At 34.4% G+C, this 13,432-nt stretch overlaps 1 pseudogene; it reads right to left on the reverse strand.

Moving 5' to 3' along the window:
* Positions 1 to 1,203: 1,203 nt before the first annotated feature.
* The window catches only part of LOC131171232 (uncharacterized), a 28,774-nt pseudogene continuing 16,545 nt past the window's right edge, over positions 1,204 to 13,432 (reverse strand).

Below are 13,432 nucleotides of genomic sequence, written 5' to 3' on the forward strand. Positions count from 1 at the left end.
GCAGAATTTTTCCATAGCTAAATTCAATTTTTTCTTCACTTTCTTGGTAACCAATCACCTTAGCAAGACTCTAGGATAATTTTTAGTGTTGGGACTTATAAGAAATATGGTGGGAAAAGCAAGAAAAATGAGCTAGGTGAGATGAAAATGGAAGAACACTTCCATGGAGGTGGTTCGGCCAACTCTAGAAAATGGAAGAAGATGAGTGAATTTTGGGTATTATTTATCTCATTTTAGCCTTTTTATGAGTGCTTGTTGAATAGTGATTGGCTAACAAATTTTTATTACATCATGCTTACATGTGCATGATGTCATAATCCTAATTAAATTTCATTTTCTTTTCTACTCAATTTTAATTTAATTTTTAGCAATATTTATTCACATTTTATGTCATAATAATTATTTACTTAACTGGACAAGTTAGTCAAAAATCATCTCTGAAGACAAAATGACCAAAATGTCCTCCATTTGGCTTATCGAGCCAAAATCGTTTGTACCGATCTAAAAATTTTTCTAAACATTTTCTTGGCATTCTAATGCCTTCAAAACCTCAATGACTCTTCTCTAGAGTCCCAAAAATTATTTTATGAATTTTCTCCTGGGTTTAGGGCTCCTCGCTGCGAGGACCGCAACTTCCAACTAGGTTACCCATCGCTAAGGCACAGGCTCATTTAACTTGGTTGTATTTTATTTCTAAAATTTTTTCTAAATTTTTCTTATTAATATTTGAGTTATTTATGAATCCTCACTCTATTCTAAATATTTTTCCAGACATTCTAGCTATCTAGACCAACACCAGTCACCAGAATAGTAGAATGTATGGAATTGCTACAGTGAGGATGTTACAAGGATTCTTCACCTTCTTCTTCTATATTTTCAATGATTGACCTGGTGAAAACATCTTCAATTTGAGGGACTCTCCTCATCTTCTCGAGTGATCTATCAAATCTCTGATCCTGGAGCATATTCCTCATCCAGAACCTCCTATCTATTAGAGCATCCTCCTTATATCCTAACTCAGAATGGCCATTCCTCTGAGTAGCCACTAAAGGTTCAATAATCCCTTGTAGCGTGGTGCACAATCCCTTGCCTTCTTTGTAACCATTCTTCAGCATCACTTTTGTGACCATAGTTGTGGCTCCACCATCATTCAAAGCGGTTCCTTGCAACTCCGATGCCTAAAATGAACTCTCTAAGGCCTGCTCAGCTGCCTCCACGATAAGAAACTGAATGGGGCTTGGTGACTAGCATAGCCTCCTCTCCCCTCACTATAACTATTTTCCCTTCCATGACATACTTAATCCTTTGGTGGAGAGTAGAGGGAACAACATTAGCCGTTTGGATCCATGGTCTCTCAACCAACATGGTATAGGCTGGCTCAATATTCATCACCAGAAAGGTGACATTAAAAGTACAGGCTCTAATTTGGAGCAGGAGCTTGATATCTCCTAATACGTCTCTCTTGGTACCATCGAAAGCCTTGACTATCATGTTGCTTTGGCGCATTAAAGATGGTTCAATTGGGAGCCTAGCCAAAGTGGCACTTGGCAACACATTACTCACAGACCCATTGTCAATTAAAACCTTGACTATCATACATCCCTTGCATTTTGCTATTGCATGCAAAGCCTTAGTGTGGTTTAAACCAGCAGGGTGTATCTCATTGCCTGAAAAGGTGATAAAATTTAAGGACTTCCGCGATTGGCAAAATCAACATCTCGGGTATAGGATTGTAACACCCCTCACCCGACTACAGTGTAGCCGAGCAAGGCGTGCTACATTGAGTGCCGGAGCACCCTATCTTATCTTACTTTATTCCTTTAATCATTTTCAAGTTATTATCTTTTAATATCAATTATTTTTCGATGGAGAAACCAACGGAGTTTTTCCTACTTTATTAACGTTTGACATGTTTCACTGTTCACCTGTTTGAAAATTTCAATAATATTTTAAAATAAAAATCTCATCATTTCATGCATCATCTATATATTTCAATTTCGTATTCAATCCATAAAATTTCATTCATATCCAATTGGATACATTCCCATTCATGCTCAAATCATATATGAAAATTTTCAATCTTCATTAATTTACATGATATACAATTTAATCACTTATGAACTAACTGATTTATTAATTCACATCACATTTCTATTAATTACCTGTTCATAATCTACATTGCAATATAATATCTAAGCATTTTATACAGCGTAAAAATTACGACCTATATGGGCCCTATCTACATACATTGCTGATGAGGTGACAACTTTGAACACTTTAGATACTTTGACAGATCAGAACTCCATAATCTCTGTTTAATATTCACTGGGCTTTACCTTCAGTACCTGCGCGAGGAAATAAATCCATCGCCCTAAGCATTTCTACTTAGTGGTACAATAATATAACAAAGAAAATAATATATAAAATACAGATGGAAATAAAACATGGTTCAGATAATTTAGATCTAATTATGCTTCAATAAGGTTTCTAAAATTTAATATCCCCTCTTTTTTTTTTTTCCTGATTTAGTCCTCTTTGGAGGTGCTTAGTTCATAAGGTTACAGTAAGAATATACCATATACTAATATTCTAATAGCATTATTCTTAAATTAATATTATTATGAAAGTTACATTTGTAACATTTATTTAAATTATATTTCTATTATTAATCTTTTTAAATCATTTAATTCAATACCTTCTAGGTTATCTTAACATATTTCATAATAATTAAAGTTCCTAGTGCATTCAATAGTAGATAGCTTTTTTTTTTTTTATTTTTTTATCATCAGTCCAGTTCATTTCAGTTCTTTCTGGCATTTTATTAATCATTTTCTTTGATGATTTTGAGCCTCATTTTATTTTAATAATTCTTGTTCTTTATCTTGATATTTAATTTCCTTACTTTCTTTAATAATCAATTCAATTACATTTATACTTTTCCATGCCCAAGTAACCTATACAAATTGACTAGGCTGGATAAACGGGTAAACTAGCATTGGCTACCAGGTACCTCGAGCCGTCACACCATCAGTCACAATGTGTCTCCTGTTGTGTAAACAGAATGGCTAATAAACCATAAAAGCAATAAGGCATAAAGCCAAGTATAACATCATAATCAGTATAGCCATAAGCTATCATATCACAGAATGGCATGAAGCCATACGCAATACTGCTATCAGAACTCTATTGGCATGCCAACCTATCCAAACCAATCACACTAGGCCTACTAGGGCATATTACAAAGTTATTTCTTGAATATTTGTACTTAACATGTAAGGTTACTATTCATTTAGTCATTTAAGTCAAAATATTAACTTTCTCATATATAATAGTTACATGAGTTTTAATCACATAGATTTACTACATTTGGGTTCCCGAAAGTGTTGGCATTAGTTGCCAATCATTGCTTCTAACTAATGGAGAATAAATAAGAAATTTCAGTTTTGGGTGCTAGAGTTCACTGTTCCATTAGGCCATTCTACAGTGAGAATTTGGCCAAATGTTCTTCATCAAAGTTGTTCTTCACAATTTATCATCTTGTGATCCTCTGTACCTCCATGGTAGGCACGACCTAAACCTGACTGGCCATCTTCAGACTTCTGTGCCCTAGGGCTTAGATATCCGTTCTTTACTGCCAGTTTAAAGATTTCTTCAAAATATGGGATCAACTGCTCAACTTTGAAAACCAAATCGTCACCCATGGATTCGACCACATTTACATTGCCTTCCCTTCCTGCATCATGATCTGGCAGTGAATTCATTAATACACTGGGTGCCTTGCCAGTTCCTTCTATTTTTAGCCACCCATTCCTAATAAGTGACTGTACTCTCCCTTTTAGTGCCCCATAGTTATTAGTTGAATAACCGACTGCGCCTCCATGATATTCGCATCGAGCGTTGGCATCATACCACCAAGGATATGGTGGTTATAATGAGTTTAGTGGTACAGGAACAATTTGATTGATGCTCAACAAATAGCGATAAATTTTGCTTAAAGGCATTGGCAAGGGAGGATCGGGATTCTTGGGTGGTCTAGGGTTGGCTTGTATGGTTGGTGGTCCGGTGAAGGGATTGGTCTGTGTTGGTGGTTTAGGAGTGTAAGTGTTCTGTGGTGGAAGTTATTGTGGGAAAGGATAGGAATAACATGGGATTTGTGGAGGAATGTTAGCTACCATCAGATTTTGGGTAGGGAATTGGGAACAAAAGGTATTTTGGAAGTGGTGGGGTTGGTAAGGTTGTTTAACTGCAACATGAGCCGCCCCTTCTCTCTTCCTTTTAGAATTGATAGTTTTCTTTCCCTTACAGCCTCTTGTAATCTTCCTAGGCTCAAATTGGCTTCGATCCTCTCCCTGGTTTGTATGATATCGGCAAAACTATTAGAGGTGTTCTGTGACATCCTCACTTTAGACAATTCGTATATTCTACTGTTTCGATGATCAATGTATGTCCGGATAGTCCAAATGTCTGGAACTACATTTAAACTAGAGTGAGGAGTCATAAATAATCTAAATAATGATAAGAAAAATTAAGGAAAAATTTAAGAGATAAAATGCAAAGAAGTTAAATGAGCCAAAGCTACAGCGATGGTTGACCCTAAAAGGAAGTGACTGTGAAGACAGTTGGCAACCCTAGACTCATGGAGAACCCTGTGAAATAATTTTTGGGACTTAAGTGAAGAATTATTGAGGCTTAGATGACAATAGATTATTAAGAAAATACAAGAAAAATTATGTAAATCGGTACAGACAATTTTAGCTCAGTAAATAAAACGAAGGGCATTTTAGTCATTTCACCTTCAGAGATGATTTTTGACTAACTTGTCCATTTAAGTAAGTGAGATCCATGTCCTAAAATATGAATAAATATTGTTAAAAATTTAAAAATAAAAAAAGAGAAGAAAATAAAATAAAAAGAAATGAAATTTAATTATAATTATGACATATGCATGATGCTAGGATGATGCAATTAAAAAACCCTAACCAATTAACATGAGACAAGCACTCATAAAACAATTAAAAAGGGATAAAAATCAAAGAAAATTCAGTCATCTTCTCCCCTTCTTCAAGCTAGCTGAACCACCTTAAGTAAGCCTTCCACCATTTTTATTTTACAAAGCTTCATTTTCACTATAGACCGAGTAGGGGGTGTTACATTTATTGGTATCAGAGCACGGTTTAGGCGTTCCTAGGCATAGATAGATAGAAAGAGATAGTGTGCATAGCATGTATTGCATTCATAAGAGTCAAGGTGACACTAATGCAGATCTGTTTTCTCTAGTTATTTTAGGTTAAGGTATGGACCCAAAATTACAGAGGGCACTAGAGGAAGAAGTAGTAAGCCGTACCCCGACTGGGAGTGATGTTGGAGACGGGGGAGATCCTGCTCCACCAATGCCAGAGGGGTTTGTACAACCCCAACAAGCTTTATTAGAGCAAATGACATAATTCTTTTGACAAGTGATTTGGGCAATTCCACCACCACAACCTCAGCAGAAGTCTTATTTAGGGAAAATAAGGAAATATGGGGCTATAGATTTCAAAGGCAGAAAGGGAGACGATTCTTCAGTTGTGGAGTATTGGTTAGAAAGGAATGAAAGAGTCCTATAGTAATTACATTGCACACCTAAATAGAGTTTAGAGAGTGTAGTTTCACTGTTATAGGAAGCTGCCTATCGATGGTGGGATGCTATAACCAAAGTAGTTCCGTCAGTTAAGGTGACTTAGGATTTCTTTCTGATAGAGTTCAGAAAGAAATATATTATCTGTGTCCATGAAGAGGGACCAAATAGGAGTGGCGATCAATAAAAAAGAAATTTTGGCCAGTCTAATAACAAGAGACGTAGAGAACCATTAAGTCAAACACCTGATCGAAGTAAGAGACATAGGCCCAGACCCATATCCAGAAGAGACCAACCAGAGACACCGGTAGTGAATAAATAGGGGTTAACAGTGAGAAGTTCTACCCCAAGAAAGTGTGGCCATTATAAAAAGTGGCATAAAGGTGAATGTAGGGGGGTTGACTGGAGCTTGTTATAGATGTGGGGCCATGGACCACTATCTAAACGATTGTCCTAAGAGGAATTTACATAGACACAGACAGAGAAATTACCTTCCACTGCACAGAGTAATAGCAGTTTGGAGGAATTTGAGGCAACTGGGAGTATTGTACGGCCTGCATTTGAGACTGTGGAAGGACCAGATGCAAAAATAACACCACTTGCAAATGTCACCCAAGCCAGAGAGGAGCAAGATGCTCCAGATGTAAATTTGAGGTAAAGTATTCTTTCTTTATGATAAGTCTACGTATATAATGATAGATTTAAAAGGATAAGTATAGGAAAATCTGATCTATTGGGACATACAGTGGTAACTATGTAATATTCTCGATATTTATGCTGCAAGCTGCAGATTACAGTACCGACTTGAGACTATCGTATAGAGCTATGTATTTTCTTAGTAGTATATCAAGATGAGGATATTTGCATATGGTCTCTATTTTGGTATAGTTATGCCAGAACAGAGTTCTATTATTAGAAATGAGTTTAAAAATACTATGGAAAAATTGTAGGACAGAGGGAACAATGGGAGAGGTGAAGAAATTATCTCAGCTACCTAAATCAAGTAAATTTCGAGGACGAAATTTTTGTTAGAGAGGAAGAATTGTGACATCCTTACTTTAGACAATCCGTATGTTCCACTGTTCTGGTGACCAATGTCTGTTCGGATAGTTAAAATGTCTAGAACTACATTTAAACTAGAGTGAAGAGTCATAAATAATCTAAATAATAATAAGAAAAATTAAGAAATAATTTAAGAGATGAAATGCAAAGAAGTTAAATGAGCCGAAGCTACGGCGATGGGTGACCCTAATGGGAAGCGATTGTGAAGACAGTTGGCAACCCTAGACCTGTGGCAAACCCTGTGAAATAATTTTTGGGACTCAAGTGAAGGATTATTGAGGCTTAGATGACAATAGATTATTAAGAAAATATAAGAAAAATTATGTAAATTGGTACAGACAATTTTAGCTCAGTAAATCAAACGAAGGGCATTTTAGTCATTTCACCTTCAGAGATGATTTTTGACCAACTTGTCCATTTAAGTAAGTGAGATCCATGTCCTAAAATATGAATAAATATTACTAAAAATTTAATTAAAAATAAAAAAAAGAAGAAAACAAAATAAAAAGAAATGGAATTTAATTACAATTATGATATGTGCATGATGCTAGGATGATGCAATTAAAAACCCCTAACAAATTAATATGAGGCAAGCACTTATAAAATAATTAAAAAGGGATAAAAGTCAAAGAAAAGTAAGTCAACTTCTCCCCTTCTTCAAGCTGGCCGAACCACCTTAAGTAAGCCTTCCACCATTTTTATTTCACAAAGCTTCATTTTCACATGCTCTTCACCCCAAAACCCCTAAGTATTTTCACCAAAAAATACTCCCACACATAGGAGAAGTGATTGGCAGCCAAGAATTGGAAGGAATTTGAAGTTTGGGCAAGTCCAAGTTGAGCACAAGTGAGGTTAGTGCTATAACCAAGTTCCTTTCTTTCTTTAATCCTTGTTAGTGTAATGAATTAAGTTAAATTCTTATGAAATTGAAAGAAGGTGATAAATAATTGAAGGATCAATTTTTGGCAGCCATGAGAGGGCTAGGGTTTTGATAGTTTACTTGCAATTAAACTTGTATATTAATGTTAATTGATGTGTGTATTGAGTTAGATGATGATGTATATGTGTTACATAAGATTTATAAAATTTATAAGTTAGGGTTTAGTATGAAAAATGGGAATTTGATTATATGTTGATAAGTTAATGTTTTTGAGATCAATTATGGACTATTTCAAGTGCATGGAATGTGATTTAAGGTTGGTAGTAGTGTGAAATTATGGTATTAGGAGTATTGTGTTTATACAGGAAATTCTGGACCTTGAGTCTAATGTGGTTTTAAGGCCATAAGTAGAGTTGTGTTGCTCCAATTAATGTGAGGTTAATTAGAGATGAAACCTAGGACAATTGGTCACATTTCTCATGGAGAGACCCTATCTAGAAAACCAACCTAAAGTGACCTAAAAATTGCTTGAATCTAGGTAACCAAAATTTGAACCTGGAAAAATGACCATATGAATAGTGATTGTTCAAATGGCCATAACTTTGTGTAGAGAGGTCCAAATGACTTGATTATTGAACCCATGGAAAGCTTAGACATAGTAGAACAACTTTCATGAAGAATAGAAATCCAAATTATGAACATAACCTAAAAATTAGCTCATCAAAACTACCAGAACCAGAATTGCCCAGAAATTTTGGATAATGACCCATCCAGCCAGTTATGGTAAAAATGCCATAACTTGAGCTACAAAACTCCAAATGGAGTGATTCAAAAAGGAAAATAAAGTAGAGACATTAATGAACAACTTTGATGAAGAAAGTTTAGCCAAATTCCCACTGTAGATAGGTCAAATAGAATAGTAAACTTAGGTAACCAAAACTGAAATTTTAGAAATACATCTCGGGAACTTTTAATTGCAATTGGCAACCAATGCCAACAAATTTGTAACCCAAAATGTGGTATGACCATGTGTTTAGAAATGGTATACCTATTAATTATGAAAAAGTCAACATTTTACATGAATAGTAATGTAAATAGTAAACACAATGACACAAAATGCAAGAACTAAATTGCTAGAGGAAATTAAGGTATTAAAAATTGAAATCCATGAAATGTTAATGGATTACTTAGAATAGGAATGGTAATTCACCTAAATGACTTAATAAACACTTAAATTATGTGAATAGGTAGTTAGGATTTGTATTCTCATCACACATGGAACTTATAATACATAAGTAATACAACTTGAAATATGAAAAGAAATTAACATGAATGGATCGTTAAAGTATAAATGAGATAAAGTTATCATTAAAATTTATGTCTCTATTATAAATAGGATAATAATACTTTGCACAATAATTGGTACATGTCAAGTAATAATGTAAATGATAATTAATATAAATATTGTAATGATTAAATGAATCACATGGATGTGTGAATGGGCTAGTCGTTCTTATCATGAGTGAAAGCAAAATATTTCGATGTACAAATGGTACATAAAAATAGATTGATGTGAATTGTAATTAACATGAATGGTATGATGAATGCATAAAGTATGTAAAATTTAAGATTTGGAGATTTATGTTTCTACTGTGAATAAAATTAAAATACTATAAATTATAATTGGAACATATAATAAAATAATGAAACATATGAACACTTAATGGTACTAATGTGCCCACGTATTGCCTGGACACGTGTGTTAGATTGGATAGATTGGCATGCCAATAGGGGATTGTTTGAGCAGTACTATGTAAGGCTTTATGCCTATATTTATGGCTTTATGCCCGCATTTATGGCTTGTATGCCCGATTATTTGTTATCATGGCTTCTTAGCCATATTAATTGCATACGTGGTTGACGTTTTGCATATTTACGTCCCATGGTATGATGGCCTGAGGAACTGTGGTGCCCTGTGTCAACTATATTGATTAATACGTGGTTGACGTTTTGCGTCCCGTGATATGACGGCCCAATACACCATGGTGTCTAGTGCCAAGGACCCGCTTATCCAGTTTAGTCAGCTTGTCATAGGTTACTTGAGTAGTGAAATTTGTTAAGAATAATGGGAATTAAATAAATGAATAAGAGACACCCGAAATGAACTAGATTAGCTATAAAATTTTATTTATTATGAAATGATCTAAAACATAAGAAAATGTGAAATAAAGCGATAAAAAGATTAGTAAAATAAATTTAACTTAAATAAATATTACAAATATATCTTCTATAATACTATGAATATAAGTTTTAATATTTTAATTAATTTTGTATAATATGTATTATTACTGTGAAATTAAGAGATAAACGCTTTCAAAGAATATCAAAAATGACAAAAGATATTTAATATTAAAATTTTCATATGAAATCGAAATAATTCTTGATACACAAATATTGCTCTATTTTTATCTTTATTTGTATATTATTTCCTTGTTTATTATTGCACTACTAAGCAGAAATGCTTAGCGCAATAGATTGTTTCCTCGCGTAGGTACTGAAGACAAAGCCCAGTGGACATTAGACTGGGATTTTGGAGTCCAGATCTGCAAAGTGACTAAGATTGTCACCTCCTCAGCAATGCATGTAGATAGGGCCCATATAGGTCATACTAATATATTTTGTATTTTGTAAATAGTTATCATGTTGTAATGTAATGTAAGTTATGAAAATGTATTTAATATGTATGTGATGTAAATTAATAAATTAACTATTTCATATGTAATTAATTTGTATATCTTGTAAATTATGAATTTATGTAATTAGTTTGTAAATCATGTAAATTAATGAAATTTGTGAATTTTGATATATGAATTGCGCATGAATGGATACGCATGAATGTTAGTTGCAAGAATTGAATGTGAGTTGATGATAATGAGATTATGTATTATTTTATTGAAATTTTGTATGAGATTTTTAAACAGGTAAATAGTGAGACAAACCAAACGGTAATAAATTAGGGAAACTCCATCAGTTTCTCTTACGAATTTAATTTATTTTAAAATATAACGAGAGTAAAGTTATTAAAGAATAAAGTAAGATAAGATAAGGTACTCCAGCACCGAATGTAGCACGCCTTGCTTGGCTACACTATAGATTGAGTAGAGGGTCTTACATATTCCCAATCATCAGATTGAAATAAGGGACTTTTAGGGTTTTAATAAATAGAGAGCAAAGCTCATTGTCAGTCACTGGTAGATAGACTTCTGCCGCTTTTTCCCTCCACCTCTGAGCATACTCCTTGAAACCTTCCCCTTCCTTTTGTACAATATTCTGGAGATCTCTTCTAGTTGGGGCTACATCACAATTGAATTTATATTGCCTTAAGAAAGCATCCACTAAATCCTTTCAGAGAGTGTAGCTTACTCCTATCCTACTAAACATACCAGTGCAAAGCTGGGCCTAAAAGGCTTTCATGGAAAAAGTGGATTAACAGCTTATCATCCTCAGTTAGTGCAGACATTTTGGCTATGTAGGTGGCCAGATGTATGCAGTGATCCAAAGTGCCATTGTACTTTTCGAATTTAGGGACCTTAAATTTGAGAGGCACTATTACATCTGGGACTAACCTTAGGGCAGACATAGGGCATAGGGTTGGGAGCTGATGGGTAATATTCAACGTAGGGCATAGGTTGGCAATAAGACGAGTTTATCGGTTGGGTCATAAAAGGGAGAGATGGCTCATTCGTATGATACATTGAAACATGCGGATTGGCTTGAGCAGTAACAACTGCATCAGTATTAGGAGGTTGAAAGGTGAATGAGGCTGACGCTTGCTACTGGGTGCTTGAATCCCCAGTTATAGTTGGTAAAACACCTGCTGGGGTATTTAGGTCATGAGAGGGACCTACTACTTCTTTGTTGTGAGCCATTGCTTTTATCATCGTCATTAATTCAGACACTTGCTCTTTTAACTCTGAAAACTGTCCTTTTAGACTTTGAACTTACTCTTGCTCTTCCATTATCTTTTTTATTCAGGACCTCATTAAGCAAACCTTTTTTAGTGCAGCAGCTTGCTCAGTCGAGTTCGCTTTGTTGGGAGCAATGTTGATTTTCTGTGGAGGAATGTGAAATTAGTTTAATTTGCTTAAGGTAGTTTTATTAATATCCTAACCGATTAGAGGATACAGTGGTAAATAATTGCCAAAATGGTGTCTGCTGAGGGTAAATTGTGTTAACTCTATGATGGCATCGTTTGATAGTCCAACGTTGAATGAAGAGGGCATGTGTATCCATGATACTTATTCATGTGGCACATACATCTTTTCACAGGGAGACCTTTTAAGATACAGCGACATTTCCTGAGGTATTCATAGAGACTCTCTTCTTGTCTCACAGGATCAAATGTATGCAGGGCATATTCGAATTCTGGTAACAGCGCTTGTTTTCCTTGCACTACTGCCCTCTCTAGTCGATCGACATTTTCTCATAGTTCTTAATGAAGAGTGGCTTATCGTTCCTTTTCCTTCCTTTCCTTGGCACATTCCTTCAAAATGTTGTTGATCAACTACGCTTTCTCTTTAAGTTCAACCTTCTTCTTCTTGTACTCCTGTTTGTATTCAGCCACGAGCACCTCATGGTGTCACACCCAACTCCTTATAAGATGTAACATGTTCCCATAGTACACCTAATGAATTATCGTACTTCACCTACCGGTAACCCATTAAATATACTGTAAGGGATTTTAAAACAATTTTTGTTCATTTTGGAATTGGTGGGTAAAATTTTTTTTTTCAAATATTAAAAACCTTCATTTAGAGTCCAAACATAAATCAAATTTTTGGATATTTAAAATCTTCGCAATTTTTATAAAAATTTTGGCAGAGTGCCGTCTGTATTTTGAGAAAATAGTTCTTCAAAACCTGAAAATAGAAACACTCCCAATATATTTCTCAATCACAACTCCATTTACAACCACCAAACTTCAAATCAACAGTAATAGCAACACTTCAATTTAAAATCCAAATTTCAAATCAAGAATTAATATCTCAAAACATTTCATAACTCATGCACATTACATTTTAAATCATTAATTTACAGTTATAAGTTAATTTACAGATGCAAAATCTCAAAAATAATATTATTACAATTTTATCTATACAACTGCTCAAATTATAGAGATATATATGCATACTATCATATTTACATCAAACTAAACTACTAGGGTATAGACAAATACCCGTACAAAAATTCTTCAATTGTACTCCTCTCTAACTGTAGCAGCTCGCTCTACTGCTATGTCCTTTTCTCTATCTGCGACAGCAAGTTAAAGCTATCGCTGAGTATATAAATACTCAGTGGTGCACAATAAAGCATAAAATGCTTAATATAAAATATTTATGAACAAATCATCATTCAAAAATCTCATAATCTCATTTCACAATTTTTTTTTCTCAAATCACATTTATAACAAATCATAATTTTCAAAACTTAATATAGCACAACTTGATCAAACAATTTAATAAACATAGTGTTACCAAACAATAACACAACTTAGGTCATGACACAAAATTTCTGAACATGCCGTGTGTACATCACGATAAGGCATACTCACCCCACTAATCGAAATCAATGAGGGAGGTGGCTAGCTAGCTAATGAGTACTCATCCAAACTCGCCCCTCAGACTGGAAAGCCAGAGAGGGAGGAAGGTGATCAAATACCAAACTCACCCCACAAGTGGAGGAGGAACATATTAGTATTGCCATACCAAGTGTGAATTAAAAACAATTTAAATCAAGTTATTCAAATATTTTATACAATTCACAAATCATATTTCACTCTAAACTTTTCATTTACAAAGTAGGCAACACAGTAT

This window comes from Hevea brasiliensis, chromosome 12, assembly GCF_030052815.1.
Source record: "Hevea brasiliensis isolate MT/VB/25A 57/8 chromosome 12, ASM3005281v1, whole genome shotgun sequence".
Lineage (NCBI taxonomy): Eukaryota > Viridiplantae > Streptophyta > Magnoliopsida > Malpighiales > Euphorbiaceae > Hevea > Hevea brasiliensis.